Raw genomic sequence first — 18,428 nt, forward strand, 5'->3', positions numbered from 1 at the left:
TCTCACAAGTTAAAAAGGGTAGTTCACGACCGAACTAATAATTAACACCCTGCTCCAATAGCTGAGGCTCACCAACGGTGAGGGACAATGTGGGGGGAAGGAGTCCAAAACAAGAAAAGGCACCCCACGCTCACGTGACACACACAAAGGTGAAGTGCAAAGCAACCAAATCCAGAATCACAGCACACAAAGAGGAACCACCACCCTGGACACCGCCACCACCGTCGGCTCGCAGCAACTATGGAGGGAAGGGAAAACACAATTAATCAACAAGATACATAAACACAAATCCCTTATAAAAATGTAAACTAACAATTGTCCAAAAAAAACAAAACAAAACAATATTACCAGTCTAGGACTGAAACTCAATGAAACAAGAAAACAATAATTAGACCATTAGCTTAATGACAATTTAGCAAACAAACCAAACAAGATACTAAACAAACAAACAAACAAAAAAGAAAGAAATAAAGAAAGTAACCAATGGACACAGTCGTTCAATAAAAATAAACTAATTAATAAATGACCAACCAATTAACTCAAAACAATACATTCAAAGAAAACATAAAAATACCTGGTCCCATCTAACCCCTGCACACGCTCACTCGTCCACACAGCCAGTCAATGAATATGACCATTCATCCCTTCACAAACAAACAACCGCGCACACACACACACACACACACACACACACACACACACTCAGTCCTGACGGGGCAGCTCTCGCTAAGCCCGGCGCCCAGAAGGGGGGGCCGGACACCGGCGACCTGGGGGAGCAGGCAGCAGCCTGCAGAAACCGTCACCGTAGCAGCGGCAGCAAGCGGAGCAAGAAGCAAGCGAAGCAGAAAAGATGCACAACCGACAGTCTATTTAACGGGGCAACAGAGCCATCCACAGCACCCAGCCACCACAAACTGCGGGTCGGCGAAGCAGCAGTGTTCCTGGACCTTACTTTATATCCACCGTTAGCCACGGGTCCCGAACAACAGGAACCCTTCCGAGGAGGACAGTGACGAGGAGCCTCGGCACCGCTCCGTACTTCACTGGAGCGTCTGTGGTGCGTGATGCGTTCGGGATCAGCTATAAAAAATGGACAGGTGAGGTGTTTAACACCTTGGCTAGCAGCTATGGTTGGAACTAAACATAAATGCCAAGGTGTCCATACCTTGTCCTTTTAATGTCTTTGGCAAACAGGGAGAATCGCCACCATCCCCTTAACCACAATGGACCACTACGCACAAAGTTAAACAGTTCAATGCAGAGGCTAATAAGAGCTAAAAGAAACAACTTGCAAACAATGCAGCCGTGCACCTACCCGTCTCGAGTACAAAGGAGGAAGCGGAAGGCCGGGAAGCGGGAGGGCCTTCGAGCCAGGAAGTGAGAGGACAAGAGAGGGACACGGCCCCCTTTTATTCCCTCGCCCTCTACGTTAATAGGCTACAGCGCCAGGTAAAGTGCAGAGCGGCAGACTTAAATTCAATCAGCCCCAGCATACTGCTACAATCGGTTCTGTGTTACTGTGTTGTACACTCAGCTGGAAACCACGACTTGCCTGAGGAACTTATGCTGCCAAATCTGTGAAGACTTTTTGATATTGAAATTAAAAGCTAGAAAAAATTGAGAATTAAAAGTGTCCTATATCTAAGTTAACATCTGGAACTTAAACCATTTCCATTATTAAGTATTGTACTGTACAGTAATCAGGTCTAGCAGTGAGAGAGTAGTGACTTACATTTATCAACAAAGGTTTATAGAGAAAGTTGAAAAAGAAATACAGATACTTCTGTTGAACTCTTTTTAGATAATCAGAAGGCAAGGCTTATCTTCTATACGGCTCACAGTGCTTTGTTCTATAGGATTTGAGGTTATGATTGAAGAACTGGCGATGAGGAGGCGACTGGAGACCTGTGTTATAACATGGGCATGAGGGTTCTGTGTCTGTAAATTATTGTATTTCACTGGATTATTGTTGTAATTTTGGTGAGGAATCTTTTTCAAACCATCCAGAATACCAGATATCTACCACAGGTAGCTTTCTCAACAATAAAGTTCATATCTACATGTTATAATCAAGTTTTGTGGCTCTGGAAATGTTGTTTTTTGTCACCATTCACCAAAGTGTCATCTGCATAGAAATGTATGTGTCAAGATGACATAATTGCATCAATATACATGTAATTAATAAAATGGTCATTGATGAAGAAACAATTAGTGAGCATTCACCAGCAACAGCAACACCAACCTGAGCTGAAACAGAGCCACATCAGGTCAAATTGTCATCCAACGCAGGTACAATGTGCTTGACAAGTCGAAATGGTGCTAAGGTATTCTTCCTGCTGCTGCTCACATCACAACATTCACTAAGATAAGAGAGATAATATTAGATCCTGTCACTGACATGTTTTCATAGTGTGTGGGAGACAGCAGGCCAGTCCAGTGTTTAGACACAGATTTTTAAGCTTCAGTTCATGAAGAGCCAAAGTCAAAGTGTAGCGGTAAACTGTCCTGGTGCAAGTGACTGAATCTCTACCTCGTCTGCCCTGATAAATTCCTAAAAAATATAAATGTAAAAATGTCAATTCAATGCAATGCTGACTAATGCTTCTGCTATAGGGCCCTTTGAGACTCTGTAAATGTATAGACTGGATTAGGCTGAGACTGCAACATCAGCTCTTTTGTCCCAAGGCTGAAATAAGAATTTACAAAAACTCTCTTTTTTTACTTTTTAATACTTTTATAAGTTCATTTCACTTTTATATCATATTCATTTTGGGATATGAGTTCATGTGAACGTGCGTATAATTAATACGCATGTATTATTAATAATAATACATTTTATTTCCATGGATAATAATAAAACAAATAATATATTCGCTGTAATATAACTAAATGTGACTTTTGAAATTAAGAATGAATTTCAAATAAAAGATGCTATTCAAGGTCTCGTGTTGTAAACCATAATAGCCTGGGTCCTTACGACCAAATAAAGTCTTGTTCCAAACACAGGACAGGAAATAAAGCGAGGGAAACATTAACTTTTCTGGAAAATAAATATTATCATGGTTAATTCAGTGTAATGTACATTCCCACGGCATTCATTGTGTAGGTGCAACACCTCACCACTGTTGCTTTGAGTTTTATTTGGGGGATTTGAATGTATTTTTGGACACGTGGAGGGGGTACTCTTTATCTAAAGCGTGGTGTTAAGTTGCTCTTTATAAAACAGGGCTGCTGTGTTGATTTTGTATTGCTGGCAAATGGCAGAAATGGCAAATTAACACAGCAGAAAGGAACAGATTAGAAAGCAGAGAGTTTATTACCAACTAATAAGATAAAAACAGTGGTTGATGAAACAAAAGTGAAATTAGAAATAAAAGCTGCTGTTATGAAGGCATGGCATTTTTTCTCCAACTGAGGTGAAACACTGTGTAGGTCCATGCAAGCTGAAAAACCATTTAAACTAATTAAAACCCACATGCAATGGAGCTTAGAATATGTTGGCTATACATAAACACTGCCTCAGAAACTGGACAATCATAACAGTAACTCGCCAGAGCTAGAGGAATAATAGTAGGAATATATCGTTTCACAATTCTATCTTAACTTTTATTTATTCAAGTTAAATTTGCTGAGAACAATCTCTTCTTTTCTTGTTAGTGAGGGTCTATGCAACAATGAGCACACAAACACACATAAGCAAAACAAAAAAAACACACCTTGGCTTTTTTAACGCAGAAATACCTATGATGTGTGTTGTACCATTGAAGTGGTAAATGTGTGAGAGATATATCACATATCAGAGTGTGACATGGAGCCAAAAAAAGCACTATCACTGTGTCAGCAGTATTCTGCCTCACACCCACACAGCCACACCCACAGTCACACTGGGTGCTGACCAGTATAACCACAGTGTTATACCAACTGCCACTGAGCAGCTCCATTGGATAAATTAGAGGTGTTGCTCTCGGACACTTCAACAACTCCAACATCAAATGAGCAGGTGCTGTTAGGTGAGGTTTGAAAACCTGAGGTGTGAATACTTTTTTTCAAAGGTGGGGCAGTCATTCCAGTGGTCATCACCGCTGTCAGACTGTCCAAGCGGCACATCTAGGAGTATGAACTATAATAAAGGGGGAATAAAAAAAGAAATTTAAAAGGGATTGACCCATCTGGCCCGACCCAGCTGAACTGTTAAAGGGCTGCCCTGTGGTGCTCAGATTCATTTGGTTGGGGCTCGGGCTGGAGGCACTGCAGCTGACTCTGGACCTGCTTGGCTACCTCACTCTTCACCTATTCAATGACCCAACACAGCAACTTTTATTTTTCCTTTCTTCTTGACTCTCTTGACAAAAAAATCTTATTACAGTTATTAAATTTCTTCTAATACTGATATGTATTTAGTCAATATTTACATTGAGCTTGAAGATTCCTGTGAATGGAGGAAAGACATTATGACTGCTGCTGATTATGAATAAGATTTGTTGGACCAGGTTTGTTTGGGTGTGGGTCTATTGGCTTAACCGTTCCAGGATGTCACCCAAACTTGTGAGTATTGCATCCTAAAACATCCTAATAACCTGTACAAGTTTCTGGATTTCTGGATTTGTTTTGGTACAACAACACATTACAGGTAGCGTTCTCGTCCGTCTATCACCAGAAGTCAACCAGAGTGTTTTTACTCAGTAGTGAGATTTATACTCTACTGACAGTTCAAGACAGAACAATGTGTAAGTTGGTAGAAACAGATTATGTGTTCAATGCATGAAAAAATGACCATGACTGCCAACAGAAGTACAAAGTCAGATTATTCATTTTATTTCTATGACACAAAACAAAATAAAATCCCAGATCCTTTCAGCAAAGTTTCTTTAGGCTTCTGCACAATAGCAACCTTCAAAAGAAAAAAATCAAATATCAGATATATTGAAATCTGGACATGCAGTCTTTGTGGAAAGGAGTGTATCAGAGAATATTCGAATGTAAAATCTGAAATTTTGCCAGTACACATCATTTGCTTTTTGTCAGACTTGTAGCTTTGAAGCTTATTTTCCAGCCATCTGTATCTACTTCCCAAGCTGTCTGTCAGTTCTGTGTGTGTCACCGCGTCCTGAGGTCCAGCAGAGTGTTCTCTTGCGGAAACTGTAGAGTGATGCCATCTTCCTCTTAGAGCTGCAGCTGCCTTCTTCTTCTTCCTCGGTCTCATTCTCTCTGATTGAACATTGAGGTGAACACACTTAGGTATGATTCACCACAACTCCAGCAGTGAATTTAAGGCCCTTTAAGGCACATCAAGTGCCCGGTCCCCTTGTCAACATTTAATGAGACGACCTTGTGTTGCTTCAGCGTCGTATTTTGATGATTGTCCCACCTGGTTACTGACTCTGCCGCCAGCTTTTAGTGGAGGCAGATGAAGTTCTCCCTGAGTGGCAATCTGTTTCCAGGAGAAAGTGAAAGTATCCACCATTTCTTTTCTTAGACGTCAACAGCTTATTTCATCCTCTTATCTTTATCTGCTCTTCGAGGAAGAAAAGTAAATTAAAATGTAAAACAACATTAAGTCAAAATAAGTATAATAAAACAGAGATGACGCAACATTAAAATAAATTATATAATTTGCCTTCTGAATTGTGTTAAGCCTTTAAACATTGCATTATCTTTTTTGCACTCATACATGCTTTCAAATTTTATTACCATTTTTATTGTTACTCTACATTTGGCAATGAGGCAATGAAGCAGTAAGACAGGAGATCAAATGCTGAGTGCAGCCGCTGCCTAAAGCACTGCAGCCGGGCCCAGTTGTTTAGTTAAATGGCCATCATTATATTTGTCCCACTGTCAGCTGTAATGCAGACTTGTCTGTCTTTTAACTCAGTCCCTAATGCCAGCGCCTCCGTTAGATGTAGTTGTAGTTGTATGGTCTTTAGGGAAGTAAGAAGTAGTAAGATTAGTGAGTCATGGTGAGTCTCAGCTATGGTTGATCCAGTCTATGGGTTGACCACAGACCACAGAGCTGTCTTTCCAAAAATGTCCAGGATGAGGAGAAATGTTTCTGAAAGCTTCTGAAAGCAGTTGTTTTCAGCCACTTCTTGAATCCCTCATTTCCTACAGTGTGCACAGACATTATGTCTTTAGCAGTCCGGAAAAGTAAATAGTAACACACTCAGAGGTGTCCTGATATGGCTCAACTCAGGTGAACCATTACAGAACCAAAGGCTTTGACAAAACATTTACCTGTTCAGCAGCTACTCAGGTGTTTATACTGCAGCCAGAAAGACTGCGGTCAACTTTTTCTCCAGGGTGAAAGGAAACCCACTGCAGTGCAGGTGCGTGTGGTTACAGCTTGGTTCAGTGAACTGGAGTGTTACAGTCCTCACAGTATCTTGCTTGTTTAACTAAAGCTGTCAGATAGTGAAATAGAAAGTACAACATTTCCCTCTGAAATGTGTTGGAGTAGAAGTCTAGAGTAGCATAAAGTAGAAGTACCTCAAAATTGTACTTATGTACAGTACTTGTAAATGTACTTAATTACTTTCCACCACTGCTAAAACAATTACTTAGCCTCATTAAACATGGATTTTAATCTTAGTCTATTACCCAACCAGGTAAAACTTTTCCTGAGGAGGTGACTGTTAGTGCTGCAGATAAGCTTGTGAAGGTATTGTGAATTTTATGACTAAAGCATGAAACTTTCTCCACTGCTTCTAACCATGAAGTTTATTTTCAGACGTGGAAGCATTTAAGATGAGACCCCTAGGACAGGGCAGAGGCCCCTGGAGTAATGAGTGTGGTCCAGACCAAACTAGCATGCTAGCTTCTGATTATAGAATGTTCACTAATTTGCTAGCTAGTCACGTAATCCCATAGAACAAACAGCAGAAGTTGTCAGTGTTTTTAACAAGCTATAGCTACCGTAACACAAAATTGGTGCTCTAAGCAAAATTAAGTTACACAGCCATAGCAGCAAATAAGCATCTTTAATAGAACAAAAAGGCAAATTTGGCAAAGATATACATGATTATAATGAAGAAATGAGGCAGAAACTGGAAAAAAAAATGCAATGCTGAGATCAAGGACCTCTCAAGGTCACCAGAGGTCAGATATAAATTGCCTCCACATCTGAAATAAAACCATGGTGTATGCAGATTATATGCTGAAACTTCTATGCTTTAGTCATAGAATGCACATTCGGTTTGCGTATGTGCCCCACTATGTTAGAAAAGCTAATATCAAAAAGGCAAAAGATGAACTAAACCACCACGGCCATAAAAAAGACTATTCAAATGAAATAATAAACTCTATATTGATGTCAAAACTGAGCACCAGTGTTTGCTAAAATTTGATAATATTGACATTTTATATTGGTAATGAAATGACAAGCCAACATTGGAAATGAAAGGGTGCGCTATCAGCCAGCTAACATTAGTTAGCTAAAGTATAACTTATGGCAAAAATTAGAAACTAACATTAGCATTCATCCATAGATATTTAATACATCTAAGTCAGAAACTCAGAAGGTAAGAGAGTAGTATATTAAACAAGCTGGATAGTTAGCTGCTACTTAGCTACAGGAGCAGAGACTTGAGGACGTGAGCCACTGATGTCGTTAGCTAACAGTTTGCGAGCTGCAGATAGAAATATTACGCTGACCAGACTTTAACCATTTTCAAACTGTAAGTTAATGCCAATGAGGCTTTGGTGTTAGCACCAAATAATATTTTTAGTTGCTAGCAAGTTAACTTGCTAGATATCTAACAAACTAGTGAACAATTAAGGAAAAGGAAGTGGCTCTGGGCCTCAGGCACTGTTGTACAGTATGAATCACTCCGTCTTGCACTTGGGGAAGATGAGCCTGTGGCTGAAGGCGCCAAATTCAATAATACAAGAGTAATAATCAACCTTATTTGCAGTTCAAGGTGTCTTTCCAACAGTTTTACCATGGTTGTCTATGGGGAAAATAATTATTGGGCCACTGGGGTATATTTCATCTTAGTAACAACTTAGAAATTTAGCGGCAATGATAAGCACCACATCAAACTGTCTTATTATAACCATGATCAGAGCTCTTAAGACAGTTTCCTAATAAACAGAACCAGCAGCTTATCTGACCAGTAGAAGGGCAGCAGAGCCATGTTCAGATTCCACCCTGAGAGCATCTGCACAAAACAAAATTACTGCACACCAACAGGCAAACACAACAGTCACATGGAAAACATGATCTCAAATGGGATGCAAATCACATTTCTCTGTGCTTCACAATTTAGCTCTTTGTCATGTTTGTAGTGATAATCATTTTGGGTTGCTGTCATAGTTGGTAGGTTTGCAATCACACATTTTTTTTTACATTTATTTATTTAGACACCTTTTTTCTAAGTTTATTTGTAGACCTTTTAATTGATGTTAGGGCAGTTGCAGAAGGGTTCTTACATCACAGCAGTAAACACGTCAGGTTTTGCTGCTGGAATGGCCATGCCATATAAATATTTATTTTTGAGAGCGAGAGCAAGAGACAAGTGTAGGCTACAGTGTGTTGCTTCTGTTGCTTGGTGCCATTACAGCACATGTCACTTTCATACTTGCATTTAATAGCAATGGTTGACACAAGTGTTCTCTACCTCCTCTGTTTTTTTCTCCACCTCTATTGTTTGTATCGCTCTATCAGCACTCTCCTCCACATCCTTTACACTATCCTCTCCTCTGCAGCGTTCTCCTTCTCATCTTCCACCATCACGGCCTCCTCAGAATGGTCCTCCACCTACTCCTCATGCATCTATCTATACGTTGCATTTTTCTCAGCTGTCACAGGTTGGAGGCTGTGTGACAGACTCAGATGTTTCCCCCCCATTATCCAATTCTTGTAACTGTCAGCCTAGTTTGGTAGCTTTACTGTGTCACCATTCACACCATCCTCTCCTTGATATAAATATCTCATGAGTGTGTTTCTGTCTCATCGCCTTCGCCGGCACACAAATAAACCGCAGCCATTAACTGACACTGAACTTAACAAATGAAGATACACTAAAAAACGCAAAACCTCTGCAAAACTCACTGTGGTCAAGCAGCCCACAGTGACCCAGAGACAGGAAAGAGGCTGGTCAGCAAATTGTCTAGGCCCTCCACCTCCTCTCTACATCAGCCCATCTCCTCCTCACCACCACAGTGCTGAGCTGTGGACTTGCAGCCTGTAAAGAGGTTTAGGTGCAAACAAACAGCCCATTTAGTAGCATCTCTCCTCCATTTAGGCTGCCATTATGGCCCTCAAGGCCCTGGCTCAGCACTGAATTATGAATTAAGTTGTCAGGAGAGCCTCTGCTTATGAGCTGAGGGGGTCATTTAAATTTAATTTGAAAAGGGATTCTGTTAAGAATGTATGCTCAGCAACCTCCTGTGGAACTTCTCCATCAGAGTGAAGAAGGGTAAGTACTGACAAGGGCAAATGAAATAAAAATGGCTGGAAATGCATTGACTAGCTATAATAATGCATAGTGTATGATGAAATGAAAGCTACAAGACATTGACATCACCAGAAACAGTATTTGAAATCGTTATCAAAGGCAGAGTAAATGCCTGGAGTTGATCTTTTTTGTAGCCAGGCTGTTTTTTCTGGCAGATGTCTTGCATGAGGTGTTGCCTCACATCAAGCATTTGAAGTTCTGCTGAGCTGAAAGTATCTCACCAGTCCCTCCAGGATCTCACTCCATTTTTTTTTTTTTTTTTATGATTACTGCTGCCCAGAATGAAGGAATGTGCAGCAGCTTTTCCAAAAGAGTGCGTTCAAATTTGCAACCGTTTTTGTGTTTTACTTTGTAATGAATTGCAGTAACACTTACAAATTGAAACTCAGCCGTACTGATTACATTTTAAGCTTTTGGAGCGTTGGTTGCTTTTTCAATGTTCATATTATTGACCAAACATATCATTGACTAAACACTTATACTTAATGATGAAAACTATTTTAGTGATAGCCAAATTTCTATTGTGCATTTTTTCAGTTTGCTTGTATTTTCTTTATCTTCAGTGTTTCTTTTTGTTGCCATATTGATGAAGATATGATTTGCTTGTGTTTGACTATTTGCAAAACATAAAAGATATCAGTCTCAGTATATATCGTGTATCAATGGGACGATTTTTTTGTCCTTGTGATTGCAAAATCCTTGAGGTATTGACCAGTTGCTATTTTTCTCTCTTACTGTGTTTCTCTGACCTATCAAGTGGATCATAAATACACCCTTTCACGCAATTGCAAGCTTTAATCACCACAAATCACACCTTACGTCTTGTGACTCACATGACCTCAGTGTCTCACGTGTGATCTCAAAGGTGTAAACGACACCTCTAAGTACACGAATAGAAACTGAATTTCCTTGCTGATGCCTCTCGAGGGGGAAGAAGCTGAAGAGCAGCCGTAGTTCAGGCAGCCAGTTAAAAAAAATGGGCCTTCAACACCGGCTGCCACCATGCATGCAGTATGCAACACAGCCTAACATTGTCCCCGAGGCCTTCCTATCAAAACTGCTGTGTCTTTTATCATTGCAGAAATGTTCCGCAGCACTTTGAAGGAAAGATACAGATGACTCTTCTGTCTGGGGAGAAGTGCGCCGTGCTGTTTGCAGTCTCTGTTAACGATGACAGCGCCGTCTAACATGATCCTCCGTGCCTCAATCTCTCCTAACAACCTTCTGGACGAGACTTTGACTTTCCTACCTTTCTGCCAGATGTTTGGTCCTGCTGTAGCAGCTGTTGTCCCTCCGGTCTCAGGGGACATCACACAGGAGCTGCTGCCAAAGCGTAGCCGTTCAGAAATCCCTGAGGGAGCACTGATCGTCATCAGAAAGGTCTTTAGAAGGGGACTCGCCCCTTCACAGGCCACTGCCAGCAAAATATCCACACCAGCCGATGAACATACTGCATGTGAGTGTATTCAGTATGTGGGAAGTTTTCATTTTTATATTTATCAGATTTGATTTTGCTTCATTTGGTTTTGTATCTGCAGTTGTTCTGCATTTGTAGCTGTTTGATCACATTAAAATCAAACACCTCTGTCTCCTCTCTTTACACATTATTATACAGTATTGAACCAGTGAACTTGTTCCAGCCTTCCTTCCATATGCTACCAGTCACCTGGAGGTGTGATGATGCTCTGGTCCAGCTGGTGGTTGGTAGTGAAGGTCTAGCCCCAGCAGCCAATCAGATGGCCTGCAGGCTACAAAGAGCAGGAGGAGGAGGAGGAGGAGGAGTGCTGCGAAGGGGTGACAGTGATGGAGGAAGTCGCGGTCAGCAGAGGGGCTGTCCATCCTGACACGATGCCATCTTGCCGCCCAGTAGGATGTGACCTTAACCCTCCCTGCTGTGCATTCACACTCTCTTCTTCCTCACCCCGCCTCCAACCCCAGCACCACATTTGTCATCCATCCATCCATCCATCCATCCATCCATCCCCTCCCTCCCTCCCTCCCCCTACCCAACCCACTCAACAGTCTGTTTTGGATTGACAGATCCCAGGGTAAGGGGGAAGGATCTGGGTGATGCGAAGGAGGTGGCAGATCCAGACAGTCAGAGGAGGGGAGGAGGACTCGCCCTGCAGGCCGGAGGTCTGCCTGCCAGACACAGTATGAACGGATCTGCATGAGAGTGTGTGTGTGTGTGTGTGTGTGTGTGTGTGTGTGTGTGTGTGTGTGTGTGTGTGTGTGTGTGTGTGTGTGTGTGTGTGTGTGTGTGTGTGTGTGTGTGTGTGTGTGTGTGCAAATGCAAAGTGTGTGTGTTGGAAGAGACGAGGAAGACAGGATGAGGGGGAGGAGAGCTGAATGTGTTTGTGGAGAGAAAGACTGAAAAAGAAAATAAATAAGAGCGAAGAAAGAAATAAGTAAAAAGAGGAAAAGACAAGAAATTTACATATTCTATTCTAACACTTACAAAATAAAAGATAGATTACATCACATATACAGGTTTTACAAAATGTTGAATCTGTGATATATTTATAATGCAAATGACTGAGTGAGACACAAGTTTCGATGGAGGGATAGAGGGAGGAGGGTGAGAAGGAAGCATAGACGGAGGTGTGGAGGACTAAAGCTTCATCCTGCAGAGTGGAGACCAGGACAGGAGGAAGCAGGAGGAGCGTCTGCCATCTCCAACTGTTCCCTCCCAACAACATCGCACACAATCTCTCGCTCTCTCTTTATCCATGCAGATTCACTCAAGCTGGACTTTCACAAAGCAGGAAAAGCCAAAAGTGAAATATGAACATTTAGTTTAATGATTTAATGCAGAGCCTCAAATAAAGATACAGCATCATGGTAGACTAACTCTGTCGCATAAAAATCCTCTCTCATAAATTCACATTCACGCATATATTCACACATTTAAATTTTTCAGCATTAAACTTAACCATTGAAAAAAAAAGCCCTTTGTAGACTAAAATATATGATCCAGAAAAAAGTCACATTAATTGCTGATATTAACCCGTTTATGACTTCTCTCATGATCACTGGATCATTTGAATGCTTTGACCACTTCCCCTTAACATCTTTACACAGTTTTCTTTTAGCACAACTATGTAACCACCAGCAGTAATTACAGGCACATCGAATTAGCTTTCATTTGGAAAGATTCTCTTGAGACAGTTTTAAAGCTGCTTTCGACAATATTTCATATTAACAATGAATCAAAGGACTAAGTGTTGCTTATAGTGACAAACCCACTGATAATGTCTTACCCAACTCTGCAGTTTCCTATAGCACTACAGAGCATTTAGCCTCCTGTAATTCATTGCTCTGGTTTTCCAGTTTTTAAAATGACTATTTTGTTTTTCCTTCTCATCAGCACTATCAAAACACTTTAAAAACGCACTGTAACATTACACTACCTGTCCAAGACCAAACAGCAGACAGACATAGTTGGCAACTAGTTGGTGAACACAGTGGAGCGTTAAGCAGCTAAAGAGATCATTTTTACTCAGGACTTGGTGGAGACCAAAACCAAAGCTAAAAGAAAACTGAATATTGGTGTTTTATGCATCAGGTCGGCACACGACTCGACTTCAAACGGATGCTAATGTTACTTTGTGTCAACTTAGATGTACATCAAGGTCTTCTATGGGTTTTCTACAACTAAAAGAGCCATCAAGTCTGCAAATTAGGGTCCTAATATCAGTTACACAGTATCCAGCTGTAAAATTTGATATCATTATCCAACATTAGAGCGTAAAGGTTAGCGTAGAGGTGAAATGTGTTTTGCTTCTACTGCTTACGACACTGAAAGAAAAAATTAAAAAGTCAAAAACAGAAAAAAGAAACCAGAAAAAGACCTCAGTGTCAAGAGTTTTCATAGAAACTGAGGAAATGTGCTGCAAACGTTATTTTTAAGTAAAAAATAATAACATTATACTGAAGTGAAAGGAAAGGTTTCAGAGGCACAACTATCTGTATGGTATGATACCTCTAGAGGTAACCGGAAAATGTTTTTTCTTTGGGGAAACCTTTCTTTAAAAATGTTGATCCAGAATTGTATTGTTTCATTTTATCGTTTATATTGTGTAAGATATATACTTTATACATTCCTCATAGCAAGATAATGTTTCCCACTAATATCATAAATGTGTGTACGATGTATTTTTATTGAAGAATGAATAATGAAGCAAATAGGGTTGCAACACAAATACATATTGAGTATTGTAGAGGCCTGTTTCAATGATGAAATCCATGACCTGCCTCTCAACAATTTCCACCACCACACTGCTCCAAATAACACCACAGCTTTTATATCCAGGAAAATAGACTCTGCGTTGACTGGAGATGAAGATGTTTTCCCAGCCGGTGGAGAGACAGAAATCACATCTCTGCGACAGGACAGACCTTCGCGAGAGCCACAGGTCGCCGCAAAATACATTTTTTTATTTGTTTTTCTCTGTTTGCTTGCCCCTGTTGGTGCCTCTCTGGCTTGATGGATGGTAGACTATGAGTTCAGATGCTCACATCACGCCCCCACCCCCACCCCCCCCCACTCAGTCATAGATCCCCACCATCTCAGTGTACAGCACCTCATCCCAGCTCCTCCTCCCAACTCCCACCTCCCACCTCCTCCTCCTCCTCCTCCTCCTCCTCCTCCAGTCTGCCAGCTTGGCTGTTTTAAATCCCTCGGCTACGCAGCAGGTACCGCATTTGTTACATTTTCTCTAAACACGGAACAGAAATACTGTGTTCTGAGGCTGTAAAACCGGCTTCTGGGGTAGAGGTGGTGGTGGGGTCTGAGGGTTTTGTACTCAGTGCTGGGGTAGTAGTGCAGTGGAAAAACAAGAAATCATGACAGTCAGAATATCTTCCTGGTGAAGCTCTTTGTCTTCCACATAGTCATGTCTTCTTTGAAGGTTGTCAAAGACTTACTCTGTCCTGGTTTAAGCCATTAAAGGCCCTGGAACATATTTTCTTAATCAGCTTGTTATTATTAGCAGTGAGATCCAACATGAGGAAAACATCTTCCGCCAAAGTTAGAACAGTTGTCATTATTTCACGCAACATATTAACGTATTTGTGTTTTTGTCTGCTTTTCTCTTCTTTTTTTTGTGCTTGATGTGCAGTTAGAATAAGGTGATGTCATGCTCTTCTGTGCACCAATCAGGATTCAGCAATCAGAAGCTTTTTGAGTGGAAGATTCTTAATAATAAAGAAATAAATTAGTTTAACTTGGATTGTTGCTTATTTGGTCATGAATAGTAAATATAATCAACACAAGAGTTTGCAGAGCTATAATTCCTAATATGCTGAATTAAAAGATCTATTTTAAAGCGTACTTGCATGAGGAATTGCTGAATTTTCATAGCCTATATTTATCTCTGTTTTTATTGGTATAAAAGTCAGATATTTTCCTGCTTTTTAAGCTAGCTTTAATAAATCTCTATGAGGTCATTTTTTTTCCCGCCCTGGTAGAGTTTGAAACTAGTAAATTTCTGAAGATTACAGAGTGCATGTTTGAAGAGAGGGATTGTTTGCAGCGTGGGATGCGTTGGGGTAGTATTGTGTATTACTGCACATCTGTTTATCTTTATACATCTCTAAATACACTTGCCACGATTTGCAGTATCGGGTACAAAGCTAAACTGCATTACTCTGTACTGATACTGACTGTGTGCATTGACAATAAAGCAGAATCTAATCTAATCTGTTGTAGGAACACTGGTGGGTGAACGCACTTGAAACGTGGTTAGCAAAAAGGCAAAACTCCCACAGCAGGTGTCTGTTTCAGTATGTGCAGCTGTATAAGGCAAAGCAGGATGGGGCTCAAAGTGTGCGTGCTTAGCTGACTGTCACTGAATGATTAAGGGTAAGAAATATAGTGCAGTAGTAGCATTGCATGCTGGGAGAGTGGAACTAAGGAGGGTGGTGGTAAAGGCGCTTAAGGTGGTCTGGCTCGGCTGGGATCCAGAAGCCCTGCTCACTCCCTTACCTGCATGTTCCTGTGCTTTATTGTGTCTCACATAAAGAGTCTTAATAAGCTTCTTTATCAAACGTTGTGGTAAGCTGCTGTGAACGACTGGCCTGCTTACGTCCCACTCAGTCATAAGAGATTTGCATAAAATAAAATTAAAAAAAAGCTGCAGTGTGTAAACACATTTGAGAGAGGAGAGGGGAGGGGTGGGGGTTTGCTGTATTTTTTATGTGAGCTGAGATGTGGAGCAGTCCTTTATTCTCACTAAGTCAGGTTGACTCCAAACAGAGCTGCCCTGTTTTCTACAGATGGTTGCTGTCTTCTGGAGCCAGGCTTTGTTTATAACTACCGATGACACTGACAGGTCAGAGTGGAGAAGTTTGACTGTGTGCTCTGTTACTCTGAGCACATTCTCACAGCCCTGTCAAACTGCAATATCGTGTGCAGATTTGATCTGTATGGTATATTTTCATACATATTTATATGAGAATTGTCATGCAAAATATTAACATGATGTTGCATCCAGCAGTGTCATGTAAGAGGAGATATGAGGACCATTTGGTGGAAGCTTTTACCCCTGATAGTGCCTGACAGTCCCACAAGTGAGTGTACTATTATTAGCACAGGTCACCCCAATGGAGCTGAGCCCCTCAGCCTGGCAGTGCCTCACTTTGTGCATTGAACTTCAAAGGATCACAAGAATAAGGTTAAAAAATTCAGTCTGCTTTAAAATCAGTTTGAAATCCCCAGTGAGAACGAGGCCAGTGTGAATGTGACAGTGTAGCAGCGGTAGTAACATCCCCTGCTCTACGTGCAACTGTTTCCAAAGCTGCAGCATGGGTTGAAAAGCGGCCATCAGCCACCTCCAAGCCACACGCCTCATCCTCGGCATTTACTGTCTCTCTTTTACCCTTTCCAGTGGCGAAAAACTGCAAGACCTTTCCTTTGACATTTGTTATCCTGGTGCTATCATCTGCTATGTAATTGGATGAAGAGGTAGACTGCGGGCCATTCTCTGGCAGGAAGAGGAGGTGAGATACTTTACTGGAATGAAGTCGTGATCTTCTACCTCTCCCTGTCTTTACCTGTTCAGGTGCATTGGCATTTGCATGTCCGTTCCTTCATATGACAGCTGATTTATGTTTGTCGACATTACAGAGGGGAAAAACCTCCTCGTAATTTTAGAAACTAACTTTTCACATATTCAAATTTGTTTTGCTAATTTCTGTTAATACAGAATAAAGTAATTACTGTAGGAAATGAGTAAAACGTTTGACTTTATTTCTCCACTGCTTTCAGACATAAATATCAGCTTACTCAGCCTGTGAAAAGTGAAAGTCGTATAGTGTCTTGTGTCACTTCAGAGGGATCTTTCTAAAGTGACCCTCATGATGTCATTGTGATGTCATCAGGGTAATCTCTGATTGGGTAAGGCTACAGATTTAAACAAAAAAACAGGGGCATTGGGCATTTAAAATGATGGGGAAGTCTAACAAAATATAATATTGATTTGCATTATGGGAAATGTAGGATCCAGTGTTTTTTAAACTTCCTCTCTGCTGGTTCAATTTTGACCATTTTTTAAAATGCTTTTTGAATGGGGTGCACGATGCTTGATGACTTACAAGAGACAAATTTGAAAAAGAAGCAGCAGAGGATGAGATATCCTAACTTTTAGCTCAACACGTCCCATGATGCAACTCGACGGCATGTTTTAGTTAGACCCTTCCTAATTAGTCCTCACGATTATTTTGCCATAGCTCCTCCAGAGACATGGAAGACATTTTGCAACTGATTTCACAGGCTTCACAATGATACTCCTCATGACTAGTAAACATCTTGTGGACTCTGTGCAGTGACCCTTTAAAGAGTACTCGTGATATTTAGTGTTGCACTTCCGTTGGGGGACTTACAAAAGACAGATTTTTTAAAAAGAATAACCAAAATCTGAAGCAGCAGTAGTTGAGATATCCCCCTCTACGCCTCCCTTGCTAGACTTGACAAGGTCTTTTAGTTTGATCCTTGGTTATTCTGCCATTAATGACATCAACAGGGGTTATTTCCTAAGATTTGACAGAGCTCTCCTCATGACTAGTAAATTGACTTTGACATGTAGAATTAGGGGAGTACCGTTTTAATCTTTACCTATCCTTATAGAGTCAAATCCCTCCATGAGCAACTACTTATTTCTCTTGTACAGTGAGAAAGAACAAATGGAGTTAAGTGCCTTGCTCTAGGGTTCTGGTTTTTTGGTATAGAGTCATTTGGTCACTTACAACTCCATGATGGTTTCATGATATACGGACTGGCAACCTTCTGATCCCAAGCCAAGGCCCTTTCACTGCAAACTGGTCAAAGACACTTTCATCAGACTCCCCTTGGAGATGAAAGCAGCGACTGTTGCTCTTTCTGTACCTGTGATTGCACTTTGATTTGACGTCAGGTACCAGAGCGGGACAGGGGGCAGCAGGAGACCATTGTCAGCGAGCAGAGCTATAAACTCTGGTTCTGTGTCCAAATTACCCAAAAGTTAGAAATGGCCTTTATCAGCTCGCACTGACCTTCACACCTCACATCTCATCTGACAGATCACAGTTGCATTGCACTCAGCCAATCTCACAGACAGCTCGGGCTTTCAACAATCCCTGAAAATAAAAGATGGAAAAAAGTCTAATACCAATGTCTACAACATTAATAACCCCTTTTCCCAGCAGACACAAATAGAAAGAACAGGCAGATCGCAGGCGAAGAATAGGTCAGGAACATCAGAATGCTCTTACCTAAGACAAATTATCATAGCTCCTCCGAAGGAACATTAGCCTGCTATGATGGATATTTTCAGTATAAGTAAGAGGAAGCCAAGTTGATCAGAAAAGCTCTCTCTGCAGTCTCCCTCTGAGGTCACACACACACACACACACACAGGCCTAATTACACAGCTTCTCACTGTGCTCCTCTGCTGCAGGTGTGCAAATACTGCCATCTACTGTTGGAGCATGAGCACTGGC

At 41.1% G+C, this 18,428-nt stretch overlaps 1 long non-coding RNA gene across 1 annotated transcript; it reads right to left on the bottom strand.

Moving 5' to 3' along the window:
- Nucleotides 1-207: 207 nt before the first annotated feature.
- LOC130174447 (uncharacterized) lies at nucleotides 208-1,494 on the bottom strand. Its single transcript, XR_008828594.1, has 3 exons — nucleotides 1,166-1,494; nucleotides 953-1,080; nucleotides 208-238 (listed from the first exon to the last, which is right to left on the bottom strand). It is a non-coding gene; the product is annotated as an uncharacterized LOC130174447 (long non-coding RNA).
- Between the last annotated feature and the right edge of the window lie 16,934 nt (nucleotides 1,495-18,428).

This window comes from Seriola aureovittata, chromosome 1 (genome assembly GCF_021018895.1).
Source record: "Seriola aureovittata isolate HTS-2021-v1 ecotype China chromosome 1, ASM2101889v1, whole genome shotgun sequence".
NCBI classification, from domain to species: domain Eukaryota; kingdom Metazoa; phylum Chordata; class Actinopteri; order Carangiformes; family Carangidae; genus Seriola; species Seriola aureovittata.